Source organism: Mastigoproctus giganteus, chromosome 12 (genome assembly GCF_048544385.1).
Source record: "Mastigoproctus giganteus isolate SK-2022 chromosome 12, ASM4854438v1, whole genome shotgun sequence".
Classification (NCBI taxonomy): Eukaryota; Metazoa; Arthropoda; class Arachnida; order Uropygi; family Thelyphonidae; genus Mastigoproctus; species Mastigoproctus giganteus.
In genome coordinates this window covers 114492533-114508674 of record NC_143586.1, presented here as the reverse complement: position 1 = coordinate 114508674, position 16142 = coordinate 114492533, and positions in this window count along the sequence as shown.

Below are 16142 nucleotides of genomic sequence, written 5' to 3'. Positions count from 1 at the left end.
CATAAAAGCTGTTCTGTTATTCAGTTTCTGGAGAGAGATAGAATGGAGAGACTCTGAAGTAACTGAATAATATGCATGATGAATGAATTTCTGTGGCCAAAGCAGTGCTAATCATGAAGCATATTATTTAGCTTGGTGCACTGTGGAATTCAGTTATGTTATTATTGTATCTATATAGAATCCAGCTTGAATTCTGGTGTTTTTGAGGACTGCATTTTTTCCTGAGGAAAAATCTTGAAGTTTTAAACAGCAAACACATAAATAAAGCCACATCAATATAAATGGAAAAGGAAAATTCATGTTTGTATAAAAATATTAACATTTGAGATAGATGGTAACATCTTATTAATATAAATGAAAAATTTTGAGTCAAGGCTACATACAAATTGGTATCATAGATGCTTTGGGTTTGAAACCAAATCACAGCATTTGATTTTAAATCAGCCTAAACGAGGAACTTTTAAAGAATTTCTATTAACTGGCAAGTTGCGTTATTCTTTCAGAGCTTAACTTCAAGCTTTTAAGGTCCATGATGTTGATGCTTTCCTCTATATGTGGATGTATATCATATAACTGAGAGATATTAATTGCTATAAAAATTTGTTGCATCTTTTATAATATATTGTGCTGTTTACTTAACACCAAGCTGGGCACATGGAGTTGCAGCAAAATATGACTTAAATTAGCATTGGCATTAGCATTGACATGATGCAAGAAAGCAAGTTTATATAGCATAAGCCGAAAAAAAACAAAAAAAAAAAAAAAAAAACTTTAATTTCACCCATCCACTCACTCCAAATGTTTGTCTAGTTCTACCTTGACAAACCTAGTTTCTACCTACATCTACTTGGTCCAAACAGTAATTTCTATCAATAGCTGTCAATAGAAGTGTTTTTCTTTGATTTCTCCCCTGAAAATTCCAAAAATTTCTGTTTGTTAGTTATCATGCAAACAGGACAAAAGGCAGCATCACGTTAAGCCTAATCAAGTTAATTATATACATACACTGGGTGGCATCTCTTGCCAATTTTTAAAACTGCATCTGCATCTAGAGTAAAAATTCTTCATGCAATCAGTTACTGGTTAACCATTGAGGTCACATGTTTTATTTCACAATGTGTAAAACATTTTGTAATAAAAACATGACTTCGATGAGTAAGTAAAATTAAATAAAAAAATTACCTATATAAAGCTAACTTTTTCTAAAAAAAGGATGCAGAGTAATGTCTCTAGATCTGGAATACAAAATTGTGAAAAACAATTTTATATTCCAGCCAAATTTACAATTTTGAAAGAGAAACACTGACTCTGAAGAAAAAAAAAAAACAAACAAATCTGAACTTGTGATAAAACAGGTAAAGAAAGAGGATGAACAACATATATTAGAAACTGTTGAACAATATAACTGAAAAATCTGCCATAACTCCTATAGTACAACTAAATTAACAGATCATATATTATCAGCATTGTGCTTGAAAAAAATCTAAACTTTAAATGTCATAAAAATCCCAGCACACAGCAAGGTTGGAGTTTTTGTAGCAGAATCTAAGATACCTCTTAGTATTAATATGTATGTATGCATGCATGCAGTTCTCTATGCATGCATGCATAGAGAACTATTTTTAAGTTGTACAGATTTCTATTATGGAAAAATAGTTTATTCTTCATAAAATGATAGTGGTTTCAACAAAACAGTGAAGTTAAATACAAGAAAGTAAACACTTTTTTTTTTTTTTTATAAGCACATAGATTAGAAAGTTCTAATCTATATGCTTATTTGTGCTAATTTGTATTAATCTATATGTTTAGAAGTACATAAAATTTAAGTATACAGGGTGTTTCAGTTAAACGTTTCAGAACTTCTAAGAGGGGTAGGGTACATCCTGACAACTCGAAATCATATAGCAATGTGGGGCCGGAAATGCTTTCCTGAAGCGGTGTTGTACACAGAAGCACCATAAAGAAAAGAGACCGAAAGTGAGAAATCGTTTTAATAATACATGAAAAGAAGCAAAAGGTACATGGATTAAAGTAAGTGTTCGAAGTTTCTTCCACGGGCTACAATGCACGCCTCACATCTCCGACGCATGGACATCCGAACATTCTGGAATACTCCAGGCAGCGTGTCCAGACACAGCAACCGGAGGATTATGCACCTCGTATTGCTTTTGCACAGTGGTACCTTGGAAAATGTGCTACAAATCCCCTTTTTCCTGCTGAAGTGTTGTTTTCCGATGAGGCATCCTTCACAAGGGAAGGAATTTTCAACACGCATAACGACCATATCTGGGCGGTCGAGAACCCGCATGCAATACGACGTCGTGCAGCACAGATTCGATTTTCGGTCAATGTATGGGCCGGTATTATGGGAGATCACCACATCGGACCTTACCTGTTACCGTGTCGTCTAACCGGACCTATCTACTTGATCTTTCTGCAGCAAGTATTGCCACAACTTTTGAGAGATGAACAGATTTCTGCATCGACGCAACAGACAATGTGGTTCCAACACGATGGAGCCCCTGCCCATTATAGCGGAGATGTTCGTAACTACCTGGATGTCACATTTGGTCAACAGTGGATCGGACGTGGTGGTCCCGTGCGTTGGCCTGCTCGGTCACCCGACCTATCATGTCTTGATTTTTATTTCTGGGGTCATATGAAATCGCTAGTTTATGACACCCCTGTTGACAATGCTGAGGAGCTGGTTGCAAGAATCGCAGTAGCTGCCGAAGAAATTCGAAATTCGCCTGGAGTATTCCAGAATGTTCGGATGTCCATGCGTCGGAGATGTGAGGCGTGCATTGTAGCCCGTGGAAAAAACTTCGAACACTTACTTTAATCCATGTACCTTTTGCTTCTTTTCATGTATTATTAAAACGATTTCTCACTTACGGTCTCTTTTCTTTATGGTGCTTCTGTGTACAACACCGCTTCAGGAAAGCATTTCTGACCCCACATTGCTATATGATTTCGAGTTGTCAGGATGTACCCTACCCCTCTTAGAAGTTCTGAAACGTTTAACTGAAACACCCTGTATAGTATATATAGTAAAACTTTGCTATGATGAACATTTGAGATTTTTTTCTCAGAGGAACATTTGAACTGATTTGTTATATACCAAAATTATGTTCTAATGCATATTATTCAAAACTTATTTTAAAAGAATCATTATTCAATTAAGCTCTAACAGAGAAGTAGTAATTTTCAGTTTATATTACTTAAGAAATTCACTTTAAAATCAGTAATAAATAACTGACACACACACACACACACATATATATATATATATATATATATATATATATATATCACAAACTTAAATATGTTTGTATACTAGAGATTATCATTTTGAAAGCATAATTTGTTCATAAGAAATATAGTAATGTAAAATTTTAATAAAACCATCCATCCAAAAAAATGGTATAGCAGATAAGTTATGAACCTATTAATTTTCATGTATTAATAAGCAAATTTTTGTTTTTAATGTTTAATGTTATTTTTTGCACATTAATACAAAAATTCCATTTTTGTGAAATCTACATGGATAATTTCAAATGCACTAATGTTGAATTAAATTACATATTCGAGCAATTCTTTTGAAACAAGCAGACCATTTTGGAGAGTGAATAACTTTAACATTCGCTACAACCTATATTTCAGAGAGTGTGTCCAATGTGCTGTAAGTTTTGGAATGTTGAAAAACATCAACATTCTGATATTCTCAGCATACTGAAAATTCATAAATAATGGTTTAAGAGTAAAAGTTTAGATTTTATAACTTAAAGCAAATACTTTACTGTAAATCATAAAAAAAAGAAAAACCCTTAAAATCACAATAAATCTTAAAATTTTATAAAAAGTTTATTCGTGTACATAAATTAACATTGACACAAGCAAAGAATAAAACTGTATGCCAAGTTTATATGCATTGCTACAAGTATTGAATGTACTAATATTGAGTAGTTGTTAATTTCATGCACCTTTACTTTTGCAATACTTTTTACTGATCACTTAAGAATGATTATTCATATAGGGCACACCACTTCCAGTGCTGTTTGACACATATGCATAAAGGCAGCAAATATGTTAAAATTATGACAATACGGGTTTTATCATAAACAGGCTTTCACTGTAGACCCATATCTGCTTTTCTTCAGTATAGTAAGATTTCACATAGATTTTCAAAGATGTACTTTGACAATAATTCAAGATACTGAATTTTTTTTGTGACAACTAATTTCACTCAAGTGAGATTTACAAAGTATTAATATTAAGAGAAATCACCTGTGACCTATAAGTATTTTTGTTGTAGTGAAATTCTGATTAATGGTATTCTCTGTAATGGGATTTTATTGCATATACTGTAATTTTTGTGCAACCAATGATTTGTTCTGAACACACACTCACAAAATTTCATTCAACAATGGCAAGCAAAATTTTGAAATGGGTGAGTAGAAACTGTCAGTGCTATTTTGCTAGAAAACAGAGATACATCTTAGCTCTAACAGTCATAGTCTGATAAACTAATGGACATAAGAAATCTCTCCCGGAAATAAAATTTTCACCTTAATGAAAGAAATTACAAAGACAGAATAGTAGGTTGAAAAAAAGTTATTAAAAACAATGGGAGGGAGAAAATTGGAATACAGAAATATTTAAATTCACAATATAACAATTTCCCTGGAAGGAATGGTTGAAAAAACTAGTTTTAAAACTCATTAACTTGTTTTTTATTTACATTTGGGAAGTTTTTTTTAAAAATCAGTATTTATTTTCTGATTATTACTATTTTGTAAATATGCAAAACACACCATATCCAAATTTCAGTTTTTTGTTTTTTTTTAATTTTTTTAATGAAGGTCACACAAGTGAATTATTATCGTGCAATGATATATGGTATTTTAACACTACACTCAATTAGAACAACTCTTTGTAAAAAAATTTTTCAAAAATCCTGAAAATGAATGACAAAGTTCAATGAGTTTTGTTTTGTCTCTAGATATTTAATTAACATTTTTAATATCTGGTAAGTCAAAATATAACTTTTGTAAGACTGGCATACATTAAAAAACGTCCTATAAAAAAAATAAAAAAGCTAAATAATTTTTTTCCCCCTATCAGTTTTGATACAGATTTGAAAAATATATATATATATATATATATATATATATATAGAATATTATTAGAAAAAGTAAATCAATCCAATAATAAGAATACCATCAAGGACTTAAGAAAACGCAAAAAAAAAAAAAAAAAAAAAAAAAAATTATTATCGCTTTTTACCGACAATCTAGATGACTTCAACTGGGGCCAACCACCCAGAATGAAGGCAAAAAATGACAAGAAGTTCTCTGTTTCTGTGATGATCAATATATGCTAAGTAATTTAAATTTAAACCAAATATAAACCAGTATAGGCCGAATATAAATAAATCGAATGAAGATAATTAATTAAGAAAAAATTTTGAAATATTAGAATCAAAGGTAAGAAATATAAGTAAAATATAAATGTAAGCATATATTAATCATCGTTGACCCGACAGAGAACGTAATTTAATGATTAAAATAAGAGTAAATATATAATACATACTACATTTGACCGTATCTAGGACATAATGTAATAGTCGTCAAAATAATATGTGGTGCCCCCTATGTGATGGATAGGGTAAAAATAAATAAATAATTAAATTAACGCAAAGAGAAACATGCAGATAGTAAGAAGAAAAACTAAAGGAGTAGGAAAAATAGAACCTGAACTCCACAAAGGCGAAAAATAGTGGTATAGATAAGAAATAGTTTCTCCTACGTCCTCGGATTGCCCTAATAATTTCGGAGAAATAAAAATAAAGAGTGTAGGACAGCTTAAAGGCATTACAAGATATAAGTTGTGGCTCGGGTATGCCCGGGATCGCAAACCCGTTCCTATAGTAGGACCCTGAGCTGAATTTGCATGTTATCTCAGCGTGAATTTAAATGAATTAAACTATATGTATTAAAAAAAAAAAAAAAAAAAAATGATACACTGTAATGACAGAGAACTTCTTGTCGTTTTTTGCCTTCATTCTGGGTGGTTGGCCCCAGTTGAAGTCATCTAGATTGTCGGTAAAAAGCGATAATAATTTTTTTTTTTTTTTTTTTTTTTTGCGTTTTCTTAAGTCCCTGATGGTATTCTTATTATTGGATTGATTTACTTTTTCTAATAATATTCTATAGACGTTATGGGTGTATTGCATGATTGCTTGCAACTGCATTAACCCATAAATATTAGTTATTGTCTTTTAACTTTCTTTCCTTTTATCACTAATAAAACTATTAATATATATATATATATGTATATATATATATAGTGGATATGGCAAATAGTTAACAGTTATAAACGTAAGATAATTAATTATAATGGTGATACAATCAGTGAAAACCTAAACAAAGAACCTGACAAGGGAGAGATTGGCTGTTTAATTCTATTACAATACCAGGTTCTCTTACTAGATGGGACGGGAAGTTACGCTCCCGGTATGTTCCGACGTAAATTTGCCTTACTACTATTCCTTCACTTTATCTATATGCTATCTTTTTCTACATTTCATACCTCAAGAACTATTAGAGCAATTCGAGGGGGATTGAGGTACTATTACTTTTCTATCACCTAATCTCCGTTCTCCTTATTTAGCAATAGCTGACTATCTTTTGTCATCCAATAACATGTTATATAGTATTATTGGTTCTTTACTATCACCATTATTTGCTTTTTACTTTGATTTCGTTGTCTGGGCTATCGGTCGGGCTAAAGTCATCTAGCTTGTTAACCACCTTAATTCGGTTACCTCCCTAACTAATTATCTTCTATCCACTACTATATTCTAGTTTAATCTTAACTTAACTTAGTTGTCACCTTACAGATATCCTTATGATATCTATTTACCATTCGTCAGGAATAACAGGCAGATGATGACAGAAACTGATAGCTCGCCAATTGTAGGAGGACACATTGTAAGGGTTAGCCCTCGATAAAGTCCTTTGCAATGTGTCCAACCTATCTTTACTACAATTGGCTTGACATAGTTATTTAGTAATTATCCTTATATATATATGTTTCATTTTTGCATATAACCATTATGTTTCCCTACCAGGTTATTACCATGGACCAGAGACAGCTATGACAGCTATCACAGCACTTAGTTACCACCTGCTCATTCACAATATGTTCATAGATATTAAGACTGATGTAATGTTTTATCTATACATTGATGGCATTAATCAGCTCTTCTCTCCCTTGTCAGGTTCTTTGTTTAGGTTTTCACTGATTGTATCACCATTATAATTAATTATCTTACGTTTATAACTGTTAACTATTTGCCATATCCACTATATATATATATATATATATATATATATAATATATATAATATCATATAATCAAATATATATATAGTCAATTTGTCAAAATATAACTTTTGTAAGACTGGCATACATTAAAAAATGTCCTATAAAAAAAATAAAAAAGCTAAATAATGTTTTTAATGAAGGTCACACAAGTGAATTATTATCATGAATTATTATTTAGAAACAGTAAAATGTAAAAAGAAAACATTCAAAAAATATAGGGCATTATTCTTAGCAAGAAAAAAGGGAAAGTTCCTTTTCCTGTGATCCTTGCAAAAATTTCCTTGGCACATCAAGATTTATATCAGTACAATGGAACAGATGGTAGCTATAAATTTATTATACCAGTTCAAATTTGGTGCAAGAATTTTCCAAGGTAAAAGGTTAAATATGAATAAATACCAAGTTTATAAGTGAAAAGGCCTAAGTGCTCTGGATTCATTATATATATATATATATATATATATATATATATATATATATTACTACATGGCACAGAGCAAAATGGAAAGAAAAGAAAATAACAAGCTGCAGATAAAATGTTATTTGCAACTTATTTTCTTTTCTTTCTGTTTTGCTCTTTGTCACGTAGTAATATATATATATATATATATATATATATATATATATATATTACCAATTTTAATTTTATGAATGACAGCAGCAACTGCCAGTAAAAAAAAAAAAAATGCCATAAAAAATTAAAAATAATAATAACAACAAGTGATGGAAGCAATATTTTGTGGATTCACTGAGAAATCAACAAACTTTCTGAGAAAGGTATTTTTGAGTATCTGGATGAATTATGAGTACCTGCAAATTTTTCCACTTCATGCTGTCTATTCCTGTACAGATGCTCAAAACATATGATAAGAATACAAGTTTACACAATCAATGTTTTGTATATAATTCTGAATATAAGAATTTGTGATATGTAAGCTTATTTTTAAGACAAATAAGCATTCAAATGAATAGGCATAAGGCATTTATGAAACAAACTTAGATATCACATAAACTACCAACTGACTTCAATCATTTTTCAATTATTAAAAAAATATTAACTACACAATGCAAATGTTCTTTATTTTACACTATATAATACTATATGTGAGGATGACAGACACCCAGCCATTTGCCACTAATTATAAGCTTTAAGAAACAGATTTTGGATATAAATACTGGTAGATAAAATAAATCAATGCACCACTATCAGTTCTTAGTGAGCCCCCTTCACATATCATACAATTGTATATCCTCATTTGTTTCTACAATTTTCATGCTTTCATTACTGCTAAATTAATACTATATAAATTTGCATGACATAATAATAACCTTGCTAAGCTGCCACCTAGTGGCTGATGATTAAAACAATTGATTGGCCAAAGACCCACTGTTAGGCATTTAATGTTATTACAATATGAAATTGTATCATGTGAATAAAATATAAAAGTGATACTGAAAGAACAAATTTTCCCCCAAAGTCATTAAAGGGCATAATTTTCATTTAAACTTAGTAAGTAAGTAAGATGTTACAACAATTCTAAACATATTTATCTATTTACAATTCATACAAATGAATGTAATTTAATTTCTTTCTCTCTTTTACTATTTCTCTTCCTTACCAAAAACCTTCAATTTTATCAAGTTTTGGTATTAAACTTATTTCATGGAAACTATGAATAATGGTTAACAAATAAAAAATTCTAAGAGTATAATAATTTTTCCAGGGTAAGTGCAATGAGAATTCTGTAAAGTAATACACACATTCCTGGATAACAATTCACATTATGGGCAGTGCTGAAAATCATCCTCAATGTGTACAGTTCTAAACTTAAAATCAATACTTTATATTATCACCTCTTATCTTTAATAATTATTAAAGATGAGAGGTGCTGGTATATGCCATTGTCCAAGGCACAAAAATATCTCAGGCTGGCAATGCATATTGTTGAAAAATAAAAAAAATATAATAATTATTATATTATTATTTTAAACAGTATCATTACTCTCCAGTGCTATTTCTGAACTAAATTTATGACTGTTTCAAACTGCACTATTATACAGCCATAATTAAAAATTTTATTTTTCTAAAAATCTTCACTACAACCAGAAAACATTAGTTGCATTGTTTAAGACATGGGAAAATGAAACATACAGATAAAAAAAAAATATATATATGGAAAAATTAAGTATCCAGATGAAGTGATTTACATTTGCTTTAATAAAAAATTAATCATATAAACATGAGGAACTATTTTAGAAGTTAAATATGCTCAAAGCTGGAAAAATATGATAAAACATTTTAATACTAGCTGCATTATGACTTTTTTTTTTGTATAAAATACAAAGTGAAAATAAATTTTCACTTAGTATTTTATATAAAGTGAAGTAGCTATTCACAACTAAATAAAATAGCTATTCACAACTGAATTGCATACACTAACTGTGGTCTCCTTCGCTATTTCTGCTATATTTATATTATGAAGTGGAACTTGATGAAGCAGTGACCTAGCTTATGAAAAGTCAGCCATGATTGGAATATTTACTTCAGCTTATGCAAAGTTCAGTTTGTCTTTGTTCGGGGAAATGTTTAATTTAATGTTTAATTATGATATGAAATCTACTATTCATATCATAATATAAATAAATAGTATCCAGATGCTAAACATTTAGGAGCAAGGCATCTGCAATTATATACAAGGGGCATTTGAGGTTTCTCGCTTTCCATATGCTTCATTATTTGAAAATAAAATAAAATATTTGAGTGAGCTCCCAGTTTAAGAACATCTGATTTTTGAACTTTCAATCTTTTGAACAAAAATTTTTGATACAAGACATTTGATTTATAAACTCATATCTCAACCTTACAAACTCTTCCATGATTTATAAACTCATATCTCAACCTTACAAACTCTTCCATTCCTTCATAAAGCATCACCTTTTGAAAGTAAAATGGACCAGAATGACATATTTTTTAACCTTCATATACTTCATTTAACAATTTAGCACATACTGTACATGCAGTATGTGCTAAATTGTTAAATAAAGTTTCCATTTTTATTTATTTATTGTACCAGGAATTCCCTGCCAAATTATGGCATCCCTGCTACATGCAGTTAAATACAGCACACTATTTAAAGTCAACTTTTGGTGAGGTGTATATTCTTTGCACTTTCAGCACATGCGATGAAAATACAAATTAAGAATAGCATCCCCTGCTAGGTAAAAGTGATTATTGTTTATAATAGTTTAGTTGGGTTCATTTCATGTTTTCCGTGATAATTCGGCAACTTTGTGATAATTTTATTGTAAGTGTATAAGGTGCAAAGAGTTTCCATTAGTAGAATCACACTGAAATATGATTTGTAGAGTGGGGGGGGACTGCGGATTAACTAATTTTAAGCATGAACTAAAAAAATTTTACTTCTGAAATTGTTGATTTCTATTTAAAATGCAAAGTAATAACCAATAACCATTCTCCATACGCAACTCCAGAGTCATTGTGCTAAACTGCAGTGCTACAGTGATTTTTTCTAATCAAAAATGTTATTGTGTAATCATATACTTCATCAAGGCCCTTTGGTACGGTGGTTCCCTAAATACAATCCACTTCTACTCTATAAAGCAAATAAAGTCTTATTGTTAAAATTTCAAACTTTTTTTAAAATTTATATTCTAAATTTTAAAAAAATATTTAAAGTTTTAAATTTTGCTGTTAGGACATATATCTTAGTTACCCCAGTCATCATGCATTTTATTTTATTTTATTTTTTGCAATATATCTTCTCATTATACCATTATAATGAGAGGAAAATTGCCCATAACTTACAAAATTTCACTTCAAAATTATTTTTTAGGATGCGTGGTGTTTGTTACTGTATTATTTTTATAAGTTTAAAAACCCATTGCCAATGAAATCAATAACTTCACAAAAGAAGAGAGTTGTAGAATAATGAAATATTTTTTAGGACTTCTGAGAATTATGATGAATTACACAATGATCATCATATAGTATTACTAAGAACAAGGTTGCTGAATTAGAGTCACAAAATCACCAATGATGAACCCAGGTCTGATTATCCATGGCTGTGTCAATCAGAGAAAAACAGTAATCATGTTCATGACTTGATTTTGAAATTGGATTGGGTTACAATACATAGCAAATTTTTGTATTAAGGTTACTGATGATGGGATCAACTGATGTTACTAACATTGAATTCTAAATGGGAAGCCTTTAGGGACTTAATTTTGGCGGCAACTAAGAAACACTGTTCAAGGTTTAGGCCTAAATGGATGCTAGATGAATTAATGAGGCTTGTGGCAGAGAAAAATAATGTATGGGATGCATATAAAGTAACAGGTGACACAGAAGCCTATGGCAGATATAAACTAGTCTGTAATCAAGTCACAAAGGAGGTTAGGCAGGCAAAGACAGATTATGAGAAATCGTTGGCAAAGGATGCAAAGAAAAACAGCAAAGAGTTCTTTACCTATGTAAACTCTAGAAGGAAGGGGATGAATCAGATTGGTCCACTGGATATCGATGGTTCAACTGTTGATGATCCTGCTCAGGTGGCTAACAAACTAAACGAGTATTTTGCTTCTACGTTCACACGTGAGGAGTTATTTAATGAGGGGGGGGGGGGAGTTTGACAGAAATTTATCAAACTAACAGGGAGTTAAGTGATTTTGTAACAACTGAGAGCAAAGTGGAGGAGAAATTGTTGAAATTAAACATAAAAAAGGCACCTGGGGTCGATGGGATCTATCCAGTTATATTAAAGGAGGCAGCAAAGGAAGTAAGCAAACCCTTAGCCATAATTATGCGAGCTTCCTTGGACTCTGGGAGATCCCCATGGACTGGAGGTGTGCAAATGTATCACCAATTCACAAAGGGGGTTCAAAAGGTGACACAAGTAACTATAGACCTGTTAGTTTAACTTGCGGGGGGAAAATAATGGAATCACTGGTTAAAGAAGCATTGCAGGATCATCTAGACAAGGCTGCAGTAATAGTTAAGACACAGAAGCATGGGTTTGTTAAAGGGAGGTCTTGTCTGACCAATTTGTTTGGATATTATGATATGGTCACAAAGGAACTGAATGCCAAAAATAAGTTTGATATCATATACTTGGATTTCAGGAAAGCTTTTGATATTGTTGCACATGGAAGACTGTTGTACAAATTGGAGAAGTATGGCATTAAGGGTAAGTTGCTATGATGGATAAAGGGATTGTTCAGTGGGAGATGACAGAGAGTGGTAATCAATGGACACTGCTCTTCATGGACAAATGTTATTAGTGGAGTTTCCCAGGGTTTGGTGTTGGGCCCATTGTTGTTTTGTATATTTATCAATGATACTGATGAAGGTATATCAGGTTTAATGTCAAAGTTTGCAGATGATACAAAGGTTGGCAGGGTTGTTAATGAAAGTAAAGACTATGCTACTACAAATGGATCTAGATAAGTTGGGCAAATAGGCTGAGAAGTGGCAACTGAAATTTAACACTGACAAATGCTAAGTACTGCATATGGGTAGCAATAACTGAAGAGAAACATACCAACTGTGTGGTACTACACTCAGGGAAGTGGAAAGTGAAAAACACCTATGGGTAATTGTGCAATAAAATATGAAGTTCCTGAGCAGTGCAGAAAGGCTGCCAGGGCAGGTCATGGAGTCTTGTCAATGATATATAGGAATTTTGCTAACAGGGACAGGAAAGTGATTATCCCGTTATACAAGGCAATGGTCAAGCCATTTAGAGTACTGTGTACCGTGTACAGGTCTGGAGGCCTCATTTTAGGAAGGATGTAGAGTTGCTAGAACGAGTACAACAAAGGGCAACAAGATTGGTGAGGGGAACAAATGGGTGCTCTTACCAAAAAAGGCTTAAGTTCTGCAAATTGCGGTGCCTGGAGAGTAGGCACCTCTGAGGTGTATAATGGGTTGAGCAAACTGAATGCTGATGGGATCCTTCCCCTTGCTCAGATTAAGAACCTGATGGGGCACAGTTTCAAATTGAAGAAAGACAGTTGTAGAATAGATGTTCAGAAATTTTCCTTTAGCCAGCAGGTAGTTGATTGGTGGAACAGACTTCCATCTTTTGTGGTGGAAGTTGAGAGCCTAAATAAATTTAAGGCTGAGCCGGACAGGCATTTGGAACGAATGGAGGGGTGAAATGGGAGGTTTTTTTTGGCTGATGCTGCATAAGCTTTCTTTCTTGCATCGTATGCCTCTACTAATGCTAATGCAAATGTTACAATACATAGCAAAGACAATAAACATATCTCATGAATGAGACCATCATGCTGTCTGCAAATAATCATGAAAAAAAATTCTATGAAATGGTTATCAAAAAATTTGAATACAGACCACAAAAGAGAGAGGATGAATTGTGCAAAAACAATTGTTGCAAGGTTTGCCCAAAATTCTAACTAGTTTGTCAGTCAATTAGTGACCATGAATGAAACTTGAATTCTATACTATAATCCAGAGAGCAAACAACAGTCCATAATGTGGCATCATGAAGAAAGTCACCTTTTTGAAGAGCACCATCACCTACAAAAGGCAATGGCATAAGTTTTCTGGGACAAGGGATTATATTTAATGATTACCTTTAAAAGAGTGAGTCCATTATGGACAAATATTATTCTTCCTTGCTATTGAATTTCATAGGCAGTTAAGGATAATGTTTTGTGTGAGAAACTCTCCAACATGATTGTGCTCCCAGTCACGTGACTTAGAAACCATGGAGATGATCAGAAATTCGGGTTATGAAATGTTGTTACACTCACCCTGTTTTTCAGATACTTCATTTTTTCACATATGTGGAAGGCCAGAAACCTTTCACACCCTTCCTGTAGTGGCAGGCAAACTGCAACACCTAACAAAACTTGAAAATGCTTATTTAGGTCTTTAAAAAAGAAACAGTTCTAATAAAATACATTTGGGTTATGAAAAAAATAATAATTCAATCTAATGCAGTGTTCCGCAACCGGTGTGCCACGAACTTTGCTGAAACTGTAATAACTCTGCTGTGCTGATATCTATAAATAATACTATATGTATTATGATTAGCAATTGACAACTAAGAATTTTTACCTATTATAAGAAATTAACTGTACATTATTTACTCCCAATTATAGTTTTTATATGTTTGTAATGCTACTCATTGTTATTTTTTAACAATACACCATTTTTACTGAACCACAATGTTGTATGCGTGAGACAGTAAATTATTTTATAAGACTATATTTTATAGCGATAGATGTGCTTTTCCCTCTGTTCGAAGAATATTGATCCCACATCTATTACTTTCAGTTTCCTCACAGCTGCGCTCTGAAATAGTCAGAAAACTGTGATCACGAGCCATAACATTGTTGATTTTCTTTTTTTAACAATGGACACGTTCCCGGTAAGGAGTATTCCACCCAAGAGTGCAAGTACTGAAAGTGTCGAGCCCGAAAAAAAGAAACAAAAATTAGTGTGCAGACAGTATAGAGATAATTATTTGTTTTTTGGATTTTTCAGGTGTGGTGATAAAACATGCCCAACCCCTGAGTGTCTCTTGCGTGGAGAAAAATTGAGTAATGCTGCTATGGTTCCCAGTAAACTGAAGTGGCTTTTCCCAAAAAAAATTCTTCTCTGGTGTGCAAAGATATCAATTATTTTTGACAGTTGTTGCAACAAAACAAAACAGGTAACTTTCATGACTTTGTCGGTACGTATTTCAGAAAAAGTACAGGAAGCTAGCTATAAAGCAGCCGAACATCGTAAAGGCCAAGAAGCCACAAACAATAGCCAAAAATTTGTTAATGCCGGCTTGTAAAGAGATGGTAAAAACAGTCCCGGAATTCAGAAGTTGCTAATGAAATTTTACTCTCAGCTGATACACAGAGTCAGTGATATGTCCAGTGACATTGAAGACATTACGGAGAATATCAACAGCAGTCAGAAGTTCTCACTTCAGATCAACAAGGCCACAGATGTTAGCAGTCATGCTCAACTTCTTGCAACATTCAGTTCATTGATGGAGATGTAATTGCAACAAATTTCTTTTTTTTGCAAAGTACAGTGGATTCCAGTTATTTGGGCCAAATAACTTTGGCCCAAAGTTAGTTTATTTGGGGCAAATCTTAAAAAACAGAAACCAATCGAGAAAATAGCCAGGGTTTACTTCACTTAATTGGGACAGCATGCGTTTAATCGGGGCAGAAGACCGCAGCACTGGAGATTACCTCACAATTGTCTCCGACGGTACCACGTGGTTTGGTCGAAATTCTAGAGGTCACAACCATAAAACAATAAAAACAATTAGCAGTCACCTGTTTATTGGGCTTTTCTGTTAGTGAAATCTATCATAAACGAATAGTAAACTCGATCTTACTGAATTTGCAATAATACCGACAGCTGGAATTCTGTGGGTTATTATGGTAAAATGTGTTTAGACTTCTATGGAATCTTCAATCATATAAAAAAATAATTTTTCAGATCTCTTCATTCGTATTTTTAAAGCTTTGTAACTCGTTACTCGGTTCTCACTTGCACGTATCGTGTTACTTGCAATTTGCGTGTGCCGTGTTCTTTGTTATTGATTGCTTATCTTTTTACTGTTTTAAATTTTAACCCCTACCCACAAATGTCAGTGAACAGAAATGTCAACTAGTTCGTATGTACTTATTACAGTACGTATTAATTATTCCGATTATCACATATCATTTAATTTTTTAATTGGTAAGGTAATAAAGGGTAAATTT